This window comes from Dermochelys coriacea, chromosome 4, assembly GCF_009764565.3.
Source record: "Dermochelys coriacea isolate rDerCor1 chromosome 4, rDerCor1.pri.v4, whole genome shotgun sequence".
NCBI lineage: Eukaryota > Metazoa > Chordata > Testudines > Dermochelyidae > Dermochelys > Dermochelys coriacea.
Window position 1 is genome coordinate 69,486,120 of NC_050071.1, and position 12,558 is coordinate 69,498,677.

General features: G+C 40.6%; 1 long non-coding RNA gene across 1 annotated transcript; it reads right to left on the minus strand.

Moving 5' to 3' along the window:
- Positions 1-1,580: 1,580 nt before the first annotated feature.
- Positions 1,581-12,254, minus strand: LOC122459879. The gene is made up of 3 exons (XR_006280837.1): positions 12,245-12,254; positions 3,609-3,615; positions 1,581-1,750 (listed from the first exon to the last, which is right to left on the minus strand). It is a non-coding gene; the product is annotated as an uncharacterized LOC122459879 (long non-coding RNA).
- Positions 12,255-12,558: the final 304 nt, after the last annotated feature.

A 12,558-nucleotide genomic window follows, 5' to 3' on the forward strand; every position in this document is an offset into this window, starting at 1 on the left:
TTTACATTAGCTAATCCACTAGACTGGCTTATTTTGAAACAGCATCCTAGTTCAAACTGTCACTAAGTTTGCACAGCACCTAGGTACAAAGGGATGCTGGCCTGACCTTCATTTATTGGAAATCTGATAGCCAGTTTGTTCACAAGTATTATCTTCTTCAGCTAGGTTTCAGAGTAGAAGCCGTGTTAGTCTGTATTCGCAAAAAGAAAAGGAGTACTTGTGGCACCTTAGAGACTAACAAATTTATTAGAGCATAAGCTTTCGTGAGCTACAGCTCACTTCATCGGATGCATTTGAATGCATCCAATGAAGTGAGCTGTAGCTCACGAAAGCTTATGCTCTAATAAATTTGTTAGTCTCTAAGGTGCCACAAGTACTCCTTTTCTTCTTCAGCTAGTCACTCTGAAATGAGTGACACATCTTTAAACCAGGTATTATCACTTATCAGATATCTTCACTTCTTGCCAGGCAGAGGGAAGGAGTGGGGAGAGGGTTGAAACTAATCTGGAACTGGAAGCAAATGAGAAATCTTGCTGCAGAAATAATAGCAGAAGAAGCACCATTGTTTCTCTGGTTACATCTAGATGCTCCAGTACCTGAAATGTCACATTCCTTCGTGCTGCCATTTGATCCTTATTTAAAAGGTAAAATGAAAACCATGTTTCTGTGATGTTTCAACATTGATTGCTGGAAGATCATCCTTTTTGAACAGCAATGTATAAATTTAACCATTCATGATATTCCTCTTTGGCCTTTAGTTATGTAATTTTTTTCACCAGGAAAATTCTAATGGCAGCCTGAATCCAAAAAAGGTAATAATTTAGAATTATAAGGCCAATTATGAAGTTCTTATTCAGTTTTCACTGAGACCCTTTCAGGAAAAGCTCTCTCCGATACTTTTCTCAGAGTAGGAATTTAAAGATTTGTCCATCATGCTTTCATATGAGGATCTGAGTGTGTCAGGGTTCCCTCCACACTCTGAACTCTAGGGTACAGATGTGGGGACCCGCATGAAAGACCCCCTACGCTTATTTCTACAAGCTTAGGTTAAAACTTCTCCAAGGCACAAATTCTTTGCCCTTGAAGGGTACGCTGCCACCACCAAGTGATTTAACAAAGAATCAGGGAAAGGACCACCTGGAGTTCCTATTCTCCCAAAATATCCCCCCAAACCCTTACACCGCCTTTCCTGGGGATGCTTGAGAATAATATCCTAACAATTGGTTACAAAGTGATCACAGACCTAAACCCCTGGGTCTTAGGACAATAGAGAAATCAGTCAGGTTCTTAAAAGAAGGATTTTTTTTAAAGGTAAAAATCGCCTCTGTAAAATCAGGATGGAAAATAGCTTTACAGGGTAACAAAAGATTCAAAAACACAGCAGAACTTCCTGTAGGCTTAGTTTTAAAGTTAAAAAAACAGGAATAAACCTCCTTCCAGCAAAGGAAAAATTCACAAGCGAAACAAAAGATAATCTAACATGCCTTGCCTGGCTTTTACTTACAATTTTTGCAATATGAGAGACTTTTAGGATGGTTTATAGGAGAAGGAGTTTTCTGACCTGATGCTTCTCTGCTTCCCAAGAGAACACACAAAACAAAGCCTCCTCCCACCCTCCAAAAATTGAAAGTATCTTCTTTCCACATTGGTCCTTTTAGTCAGATGCCAACCAGGTTATTTGAGCTTCTTAACCCCTTACAGGTAAGGAGGAATTCTAGGCTATCCTTAGCTGAATGGTTATGACAGAGTGCTTTACAAATAACCTAATAATATATTACAGGTAGGTCAGCTGAGATGCTCAGAGGTTATATGACTTGTCCAAGGTTATACAGCTGCTTGGTGGAGAATCCAGGAAGAGAAAGCAGGAGTAATGACTCAGTCTCCTGCTCTGTCCATTAGACAACACTTCTTCTGATCAGCTGTTTATCTTACATAGGTTTGGTCAAAAATTTTATGTCAGAACTGATTTTGGTTAGAAAATTGTGTTTTGGCCAATGAAATTTTCTGCTGGAGTGTCTGCCTGATGTAGAGAATTATGACTTTACATTGAACAAAGAAAACCCCCAAAATTTTAGTTTTGGGGTTTATAACACAAAGTTGGAATTCTGCTGAAAATGAATTATTTTGTTTAATTTTTGTTAAACTGTCCCCATTTTCCAACCAGATCTAATCTTACCTTTTTCAGAATAAGAGGCATACACTGTGCACTTTATTAATTGCCTGATCACATGATAACAAAACTATAGTATGTGCACTTCCTCCTTCTCTCTCTTTGGGCTGTCAGTCTCCCTTTCTTCTCCTTTACACTTTATCTCTGTGTGGTTTCAACTGCTCACAAGGATTCAACTATCATCTCCATGCTGTGCTGATGTCTCACAAATCTGCTTCTGCACATCTAATCTGCCCTGCTACTAGTCCTGCATCTCTTACTGCTCCATCCTCAAAGGCCCATCATTTGCTCAAGCCTAACATGACAAAATCTGACCTCATCATTTCCTCTCCTAAACTCTCTTCTCTTTCTCCTGTTAGTGTTGACAGAACTACTCTTCTCCATTATTAGGATGTCACCAAATCCTGCTAATTCTTTCTCCACAAAACATTGAAAATCTGACTCTCCTTTAATGTTCTTATATCTACAACTGTTGTTTAGCATGGATGGATAGAGTTTACGCCAAATATTCTTTCCCATATGCTCATTAGTGGTTTGTTTCAAACATCTACCCTTAGCAGTCTCTTCAGCTCAACCTAACTTCTAATGTCCTCCATCCTCTGCTTTTCCCTTCTTTCTCTCTTCTACACTCAATATCCCTTTTATGTCCATTCCTTCAATGTCTCCCTCCCTCCCTTCCTTTTGTTTTTCCATTCAGCCAATCACCCCAGCCCGACAAAACTCCATCAATAATAGAAATGAATAAAACTTCCCCCACCTGAAAAAAACATAGAATTAACTAAACATTTGCCAACCATCACATTCTTTCAGGGCCGGTGCAACCACTAGGCAAACTAGATGGTCGCCTAGGGCGCCAAGTGGTTGGGGGTGGCCAAAAGCGTGCTCCGGGGAGGTGGTGGAGCGGAGGTGAGCTGGGGCAGAGGGGCACCAGAAGGACCACCTGCAGCAAGTAACGGGGGGGAGGAAGGGGTGTGGCACACAGGGGACCCGCTCCCCGCCCCAGCTCACCTCTGCTCCACCTCCTCCTCTGAGCTCGCCGCCCCACTCTGCTTATCTCACTCCCAGGCTTGCGTGCCAAACAGCTGATTGGCGCCGCAAGCCTGTGAGGTGGGAGAAGTGGAGATGTACTCAGGGAGGAGGCAGAGCAGAGGTGAGCTGGGGCGGGGAGTTGCTGCCCGGCTCCCGAGGGGAGAGGGGGCGGCGGGGAGCTGCAAGGTGGAAGTTTTGCCTAGGGCGCAAAACATCCTTGCACCAGCCCTGCATTCTCTTGTATATTTAAATTATAAGCTCTTCAAGGCAAAAGTGGTTTCTCACTCTGTCTGTACAGTGCCTAGCACAATGAGGCCCTGATCCATAGATTCAAAGATACTAAGGTCAGAAGGGACCATTCTGATCATCTAGTCCGACCTCCTGCACAGCGCAGGCCACAGAATCTCACCCACCCACTCCTATGAAAAACCTCACCTATGTCTGAGCTATTGAAGTCCTCAAATCATGGTTTAAAGACTTCAAGGAGCAGAGAAGCCTCTCTCAAGTCACCCATGCCCCATGCTACAGAGGAAGGCGAAAAACCTCCAGGGCCTCTCCAATCTGCCCTGGAGGAAAATTCCTTCCCGATCCCAAATATGGCGATCAGCTAAACCCTGAACATATGGGCAAGATTCATCAGCCAGATACTACAGAAAATTCTTTCCTGGGTAACTCTGATCCCATCCATCTAATATCCCATCTCAGGGGATTAGGCCTATTTACCCTGAATATTTAAAGATCAATTACTTACCAAAATCACATTATCCCATCATACCATCTCCTCCATAAACTTATCGAGTAGAATCTTAAAACCAGATAGATCTTTTGCCCCCAGTGCTTCCCTTGGAAGACTATTCCAAAACTTCACTCTGATGGTTAGAAACCTTCGTCTAATTTCAAATCTAAACTTCCTGGTGGCCAGTTTATACCCATTTGTTCTTGTGTCCACATTGGTGCTGAGCTTAAATGATTCCTCTCCCCCTCCCTCTCCTGTATTTATCCCTCTGATATATTTATAGAGAGCAGTCATATCTCCCCTCAACCTTCTTTTAGTTAGGCTAAACAAGCCAAGCTCCTTAAGTCTCCTTTCATAAGACAAGTTTTCCATTCCTCGGATCATCCTAGTAGCCCTTCTCTGTACCTGCTCCAGTTTGAATTCATCCTTTTTAAACATGGGAGACCAGAACTGCACACAGTATTCTAGGTGAGGTCTCACCAGTGCCTTGTATAATGTACTAAAACCTCCTTATCCCTACTGGAAATGCCTCTCCTGATGCATCCCAAGACCGCATTAGCTTTTTTCACAGCCATATCACATTGGCAGCTCATAGTCATCCTATGATCAACCAATACTTCAAGGTCCTTCTCCTCTTCCGTTACTTCTAATTGATGCGTCCCCAACTTATAACTAAAATTCTTGTTATTAATCCCTAAATGCATAACCTTACACTTCTCACTATTAAATTTCATCCTATTACTATTACTCCAGTTTACAAGGTCATCCAGATCCTCCTGTATAATATCCCGATCCTTCTCTGAATTGGCAATACCTCCCAGCTTTGTATCATCTGCAAACTTTATTAGCACACTCCCACTTTTTGTGCCAAGGTCAGTAATAAAAAGATTAAATAAGATTGGTCCCAAAACCGGTCCCTGAGGAACTCCACTGGTAACCTCCCTCCAACCTGACAGTTCGCCTTTCAGTAGGACCCGTTGCAGTCTCCCCTTTAACCAATTCCTTAGCCACCTTTTGATGTTCATATTGATCCCCATCTTCTCCAATTTAACTAATAATTCCCCATGTGGTACGGTATCAAATGCATTACTTAAATCTAGGTAAATTAGATCCACTGCATTTCCTTTATCTAAAAAATCTGTTACTTTTTCAAAAAAGGAGTTTAGGTTGGTTTGGCACGATCTACCTTTTGTAAAACCATGTTGTATTTTGTCCCATTTACCATTGACTTCAATGTCCTTAACTAATTTCTCCTTCAAAATTTTTTCCAGGACCTTGCATACTACAGATGTCAAACTAACTGGCCTGCAGTTACCCGATCACTTTTTTTTCCTTTCTTAAAAATAGGAACTATATTAGCAATTCTCCAATCATTCGGTACTACTCCTGAGTTTACAGATTCATTAAAAATTCTTGCTAATGGGCTTGCAATTTCGGGTGCCAATTCCTTTAATATTCTTGGATGAAGATTATCTGGGCCCCCCGATTTAGTCCCATTAAGCTGTTTGAGTTTCGCTTCTACCTCAGATATGGTAATATCTACCTCCATATCCTCATTCCCATTTGTCATGCTACCATTATCCCTAAGATCCTCTTTAGCCTTATTAAAGACTGAGGTAAAGTATTTGTTTAGATATTGGGCCATGCCTAGATTATCTTTAACCTCCACTCCAACCTCAGTGTTTAGCGGCCCCACTTTCTGTTACAATACAACTGACTTACAATACAACATTCATTCACAGAATACAAAGAATGAGCATGTTGTTTGATTGAATCAGAGTATCTAGGCACGTATCAGCAATTCAAGCACACCTTTACCATCTGTAACAATCAGGATTCTTGAAAGTTCATGCATGCTATTTTTTCCTCCATTATATTCACCATTTTGTAGGCAAATGCATTAGAATGGGGAAACAAGGTCTACTGAGCACTAGAAGACAAGAACTCCTGAGTTGTGATCCTGGCTCTCCCACTGATTTGTTATGTGGCATTCAACAAGTCACTTAGCCTTGAATTATCCATCCTTAAAATGGAAATAAGAAAACTAAGTCATGGAGGCGTTGTGAGATTGAATTAATTGTTTGTGTAGCACTTTCAAAATAAAAACTGCTCTTTGTATAACTCTAAGGCCTTGTCTACATATGGAGTTATTCAGGAACAACTATATACCCCAAAGTTGATTAAGATAAACAGGAACAAGTCACTCTCATTCCAGAATAAGAGTGTATCCATATGTAGTTATTCAGGAACATCTGCTCCTAAATAATTCCATGAATAGACAAGCCACAAGTTTCTTTAAAATGAATTGTATGCTGTCTAGAATTGCACACTATGACATTTTGAGTGCTTGGATGTAGGGAGTGACCGGAGACTGTTGGATCTGACCATACTTTGCCATCATGTCCAGATTATACTGTCTCTCCTTCTCTAGGGCTTCTTTGTCTTTCAGCTCCATGCCTTGTCAGTGTGCATCTTTCTGCTGCTGCCTTTCTGCTTCCCTCTCCTGTGCTCTCATGTCTGCTTGCCACTTTTGGTGTTCACTCTCCTTGTCTCTCCGTTCTTTCTTCAGCCTGGCCAGCTCTGGCTTTATAGATGTTTCACTAGTCCTCATGTTTGTACTTTACTGTTTCTATTTCCTTTATCTGAAATAAGCAAACAAAAAACAGTAACGTTTCTTTGACTATTCCCAGCCACCACAGCTGAGACTCACTTAAAACTGTTACCCTAGTATATAAAGGGTAAATCTCATTTAAAACAGCATATGGTGTATAAATCTTGCTGACAATGCCACAATGACATGTCGGGATGCAATCCAGACCACTTAGGGGTTGTCACCCCTGCCCTGCAGCCTTGAGTGCCTCACAATGCTTCACTGTTGTGGATCCAAACCTGGGCTCCTCACAAATAGTCAAACAGCATGCAGGTCAAACCCTGAATGTCTGTATATAGGCACAGTCCTGGTCCAGCAATTTTGACCCCAGCAGCCAGTCAGCCATACTCTGGTATCCAGCAGCCTTGGTTACCACATTCAGGATGACCCAGATACACTCCCAGTTCTGGATTCCCTGCATCAAACTGCGTATTCTGTACTGCACTGTCCAACCCTCTCCTGGAGAGTTCAGATAATAAAGGTCCTTTGTCCTTGTAAGAGAACAATACACAACAACTTGCCACCTTAAATGGAGTTTACCCACACTGGCTTAATTTTCATTAAAGAACAAAAAAAGTATTTAACTACAAAGAGAGATTTTAAGTGAGCAGTGTACAGATATTAAGGCATTAAATTCAGAAATGGATATAAGAGAAATAAAGATAAAACAATTCCAAGTACTGAACTTACTTGGACTGAACTTGGTTTAAGGTGACGTTCTTATCACAGGTTGCTGGTATCATTTCTGACCAACGGTCAAGTCAGAATCTGCCCCCAAAGTCCATAGGCTGTTTCTTTTGTTGTCTTAGATGGAAAAGAGAGATGATTAAGGAGATACCACTTAGAGTGTTTTTGCCCCTCACTTTTTAAGTTCAGTCACCCTTTAAAATGTGTTTTCCTGAGAGTGAGCCTTAGATGAAGTTCTTTCCAGCTGAGATCGAGGAGACATAGAATCTGGTGGGGGAAAGGTTTCATACTGTTATTTGCTAAGATCAGATCTGTTTGTTCCTGGCCCCCTTCCTTGCCAAAGAATGGCCACTCAGCTTTGATGACATCGGCTGGGCATCAGCTTGGCCTTTGCCTTGGAGAAATAGGTATATCCACTTACCAGACTTGCCTAGTAAACACACTTCAGTCATATTTCAGCTTATGTTTATAAGTTTACTTATAATATTGCTACATACATTTCACCACTATATTATTGACCAGTGAGTTATTAGTTTTCAAATGATACTTTACAATGCATATCTTGTACAAAGATTACAATAGTGTGTAGGGGTAAGTATAGCAGTGTATTTTGTCATACACCGCAGAACTGACTATGATGCTTGTTAAAGGAAACTGCTATACTTCTCAGTTTTATAAGTATATATGACTGTAAGATAAATCTATATTTATTAATTAATTTGTTATTTGAACCACAAACACATTCCTAGTAATACTAGAAAGTCATATGCAGACCAAATAACATCTGGACATGCACCCATATTGTTTGCCAAACCACCTAGTGCTTACAGGATGCAATCTTGCTCTGTCATGTCAGTGTAAATCCACTAAATTTGGTGGAATTGACTGGGGTGTAACTAAGAACAGAATTTAGTCCTCTTCCTTAACTAATTAATCCTCCCAACAATTTTGTGTGGCAGATAATTATATAGGCTGTTTCTGACTACTGAACACTTCTATTCAAAATATTTGTGTCATCTATCTTTAAATTTATTGTTATTATTAACTATTTATATTATTATTAACTATTTATTTAATAGTTCTTTTCCTTGGGGGATGGGTCAGTGGGATTATTAGGATGTTATTTTGATTAAATAATTCCAAAATTTATTCATTACTTGTGTTTTTTAATTTGAATGAGAGGACAGTCGCTCATATGTCACCAGCTTCGTTGATGGGATGAGGCTGTTTTAGCTATGTCTGTTGACCTGTTGGGTATTCAGAGAGATAGGAGTCATGAACAGCTCTTCACCCGGGGTCTTCTGCAGATGAATAACTGCAGACTTGAATATTAATTTCCTCATGTGATATTTTGTGCAGTCATCTGAACTAGAATGTCATGAACATCAGACATTTAATATTACCCTTCCAGTTTCCATAGTCATTGTAGAATCCTGGTATGAATACAGTAAAGGGTGCCTTCATTATTATACTGAATTGACCACAAAATCCATTATTCTAGATACACCAGAAGAAGGAAACTGAGACTAAAGTTTAATGAAAGAGTAATTAAGTAACTACTTGATTTTTCATGAATGCTCTCTGTCAGAGTTAATACAAAGCTCAAGTGAACCTTTATACAGATAGAGAGGAAGGAGGACATTGCCATCTTCTAAGAGTTCAATTTTGCAACAGGTTTCCTAGGATGCTGCAGTAGTGGCTGAATCAAATCTGTAACAGACTTTGTTTGGCTTGTATCAGCTTTAGTAGTTCTCAGAATAGACTTCTGAGCTATTTCAATTTAAATGAGATAAGTGAACAAGAGGTATAAATGAAACATGAACAAGCTACCTACCTAGCCATTATCACTAAGCAGGTTATGGTGGAAGCATGGTAGGGGCAAGAAGGCAACATTCCAACATGTTATTTGAGCCATCAGATCAGGATTGTAGTGGCCCGAGACTCACCTGGCGGCACCTCCTGCTGGTCATCCAGTGAATTAGCTCACCAGCCTCTGGAGCGCCCTCTGTCAGCCCGTGTCTCGCCTGTCGCTGGCCCCCCCATGTCCCTCTTGGACTCTGGTGCCCCTTTCCCTTGGATCCTGCCCCCTGGCAGTACCCCCACAGTCTTGGGGTCTCCCACCCCGGGGAACCCCCTATCCCCGGGTTAAAAACTGTCCCAAGGCACAAATTCCACCTTGTCTTTGAACAGTATGCTGCCACCACCAAGTAATTTAGACAAAGAATCAGGGAAAGGACCACTTGGAGTCCTATTCCCGCAAAATATTCCCCCAAGTCCTATAGTCCCTTTCCTGGGGAAGACTTGAGAATAATATCCTTACCAATTGGTACAGGTGAACACGGACCCAAACCCTTGGATCTTAAGAACAATGAAAAAAATCAATCAGAAGAATTTTATTTAAAGAAAAGGTAAAAGAATCATCTCTGTAAAGTCAGGATGGTAAATACTTTACAGAATAACAACAGATTCAAAAACACAGAGGAACCCCCTCTAGCTTTAGTTTCAAAGTTAGAGAGAGAGAGAGAGAGAGAGAGAGAGAGAGAAACAGATATAAACCTCCCTCCAGCAAAGGGAAAATTCTCAAGTTGAAAACAAAAGGTAATCTAACGCGCCTTGCCTTATTTACTTATTCTTTTTGTAATATCAGAGACCTGTACAGGATGGTTTATAGGAGAAGGAGTTTTTTGACCTGATGCTTCTCTGCTTTCCCCAGAGAACACACACACGAAGAGCACAAACAAAGCCTCTCCCCCCGCAGATTTGAAAGTATCTTTTGTCCCCATTGGTTCTTTTGGTCAGGTGCCAACCAGGTTATTTGAGCTTCTTAACCCCTTACAGGTAAGGAGGAATTCTAGGCTACCCTTAGCTGTACGGTTATGACACAGTCTTTTTATAAGGGCCAGCTGAGGTCTGTTTGGGGCATGGCCCCAGCTCTGCCTACTTCCCCAATCAGCCCTGGGAGCTACTTGCCCCCCAGCCACAGCCCTCTCCTGGGCTGTTTTCAGCCCCTCCGGGCAGAAGCAGGTGACCAGCCCGTTACAAGGATGTTAAAGTGTCCTCATCTGAAACTTGGGCCCACAGTATGCTCATCTTATAGAGAGATGATCTTTTGCAGGTGAGACAGGAACATTCTTATTTGCACTGACATCTGGTACCATAGGGACTGTGTTACTCAGTAGTAGCTGCTGCTGTACCCTGAACAAAAGAAATTCATGTAACAGAATGGATTTTTTTTTGCATCAATGTTTTGAATTTTAAGAGCTTTTGCATGCTAGAAACTTTCTTTAGTTAACCGCACTATGGATTTAAGGGTGGATTCTCTGCTGCACTTAGTTGAGCACAGACCGGAGGATGGGGCGGAGGAATACTAGGGAACTGTTTACACTGTTTGTTCTCTTCCTACGCTCTGTCCTAGAAAAGGCTCAAGAAGCTCCAAGTCTATTGTACCAGCAGACAGCAGTTCCTAAGGGACAGTCCGCTAGCTGCCACATCCCTTCCCTGTCATCTCCTTTTGCTGTAGGAGGATGAAGTGGGCTAGAGGATGTCACAGTCTGTCTTTCTTTTTTCAATTAATGTTTGTGTAGGAATTTAGTTAGCATAATAATTATACTTGAAGTAGGGATCTGTATCTTGAAAGTACAGCATAATATGGCTTAGATTAATGTCCCCTTTACATTTCACAATAATACTTCCTGCATATGTGGTGAGGTGGGTATGATTACTCACCTATTTATGTCTGATTGTACCAATAGCATGCAGTAGAATGTAGGCCATACAATGATTAATTTTAGGTTGATGAAACACTGCCTTACTGCATCTGTTTTGCATATAAAAATGTCTCCACAGTGCCTGTTTTGTGATCTGGCCTCCTCCCATACAGCACTGTATGCCCAAGGTTACCATCACTTTGCCAGAGGGGTTGGAATACTTGCAGTGTGGTAACAAATCATCAATGTTAATGATGGCCCACTGGGAGTGCAGTAACAAATCATTTACATTAATGGATTACCCTGTGCTACATGAGCAAATCTTTACATTAAATGACTCCATTTTTCTTGAAATTTTTTTTTAAAAAATGCGGACAAAATGGAGCCAGGGTGCTTAATATCATTCAGGATGGAATTTGTGTAGGCTAAAGTAACATGACAAATAAATTAGAGGGGCATGCTTTGATGTGGTAATCTAATCTGAACAATGGCTCTTCATGATATGAAGTCTCTAGTTGAAAATTCTGCAGGGTAGCTTTATTGGGAAGTGGATGGTAGGGGATAGTTTCCAATTGTAAGCAACTTGGCATTCATTGGACAGTCTTCTGCCAGAGGAGAAACAAATGTCTGCTGTCAAATCATACAGAAATGAAAGGAAACAAACATAAGATACAAAGACTTTTTGGCATCTATCACTCTTTTAAAAAAAATCATCCCTTCTTTTCTCTTTGCTATATAGTGCATATTTGTTTCATTATATGACCTGGAACTATTTTGGCCAGAGCTATTCTTTATTAGGAACTTTTAGGAAAGTTTTAGAAAAACCTGTTAGTTTCCTTGTCTCCGGACTCCTTGTTGTTTTTTAGAAAAGTTGTTTCCTTCAATTGTCAATTCTTTTCAAATAGCTCTGAAAATTTCTTTCACATCTAGCTCATGGCCAACGAAAGAATCACAGTGAATGATTTCAAAAGGTATTTCTTTCTGTCTTTCTCCTGTGTCTTTACTCCAGTAAAGCAATTTAAGCACATGCTGAAGTCCATCCCTTTGAAGCAAAACACTTATGCAGGTGCTTAACTTCAGACATGTGTTTTCCTGAAAAGAATGTACTGCTGAAGTGTGTGTGGGTTGGGGAGTGGGAAGGGGATTAGTAGCTGAATATTTTTACATCTGAAGGCTAGAAATAACACTAGGAAATATTCAGTAAGGACCATCATCCATGGGTTAGTAAGTGGATTAGATGACACTGAGTGTATAAGATGTAATACAATCTACAGAAAATGGAAGTTTACATAGTACAGTTTTTTCCTCCTCAGAATGATGATGTGGGAAGAAAACTGCAGGAACACATGACAAATTGTATAGATCTGGTTGAATAATAAGTGATTTAAAATATTTTCATAAATAGAAGCAAAATTTTTGCTTCACTCCTATTTGTGGGATCATATGTTTCATATTTAGATGCTGCTACATATATGTGTAAATGTCCAAAATTATCATGAGTTTTAGCATGCATGAAAAATTCATACCAGAAATGCATTGTTTGTTATTTGGTAGGGAGCAGAAACAAATATTGTGGAAT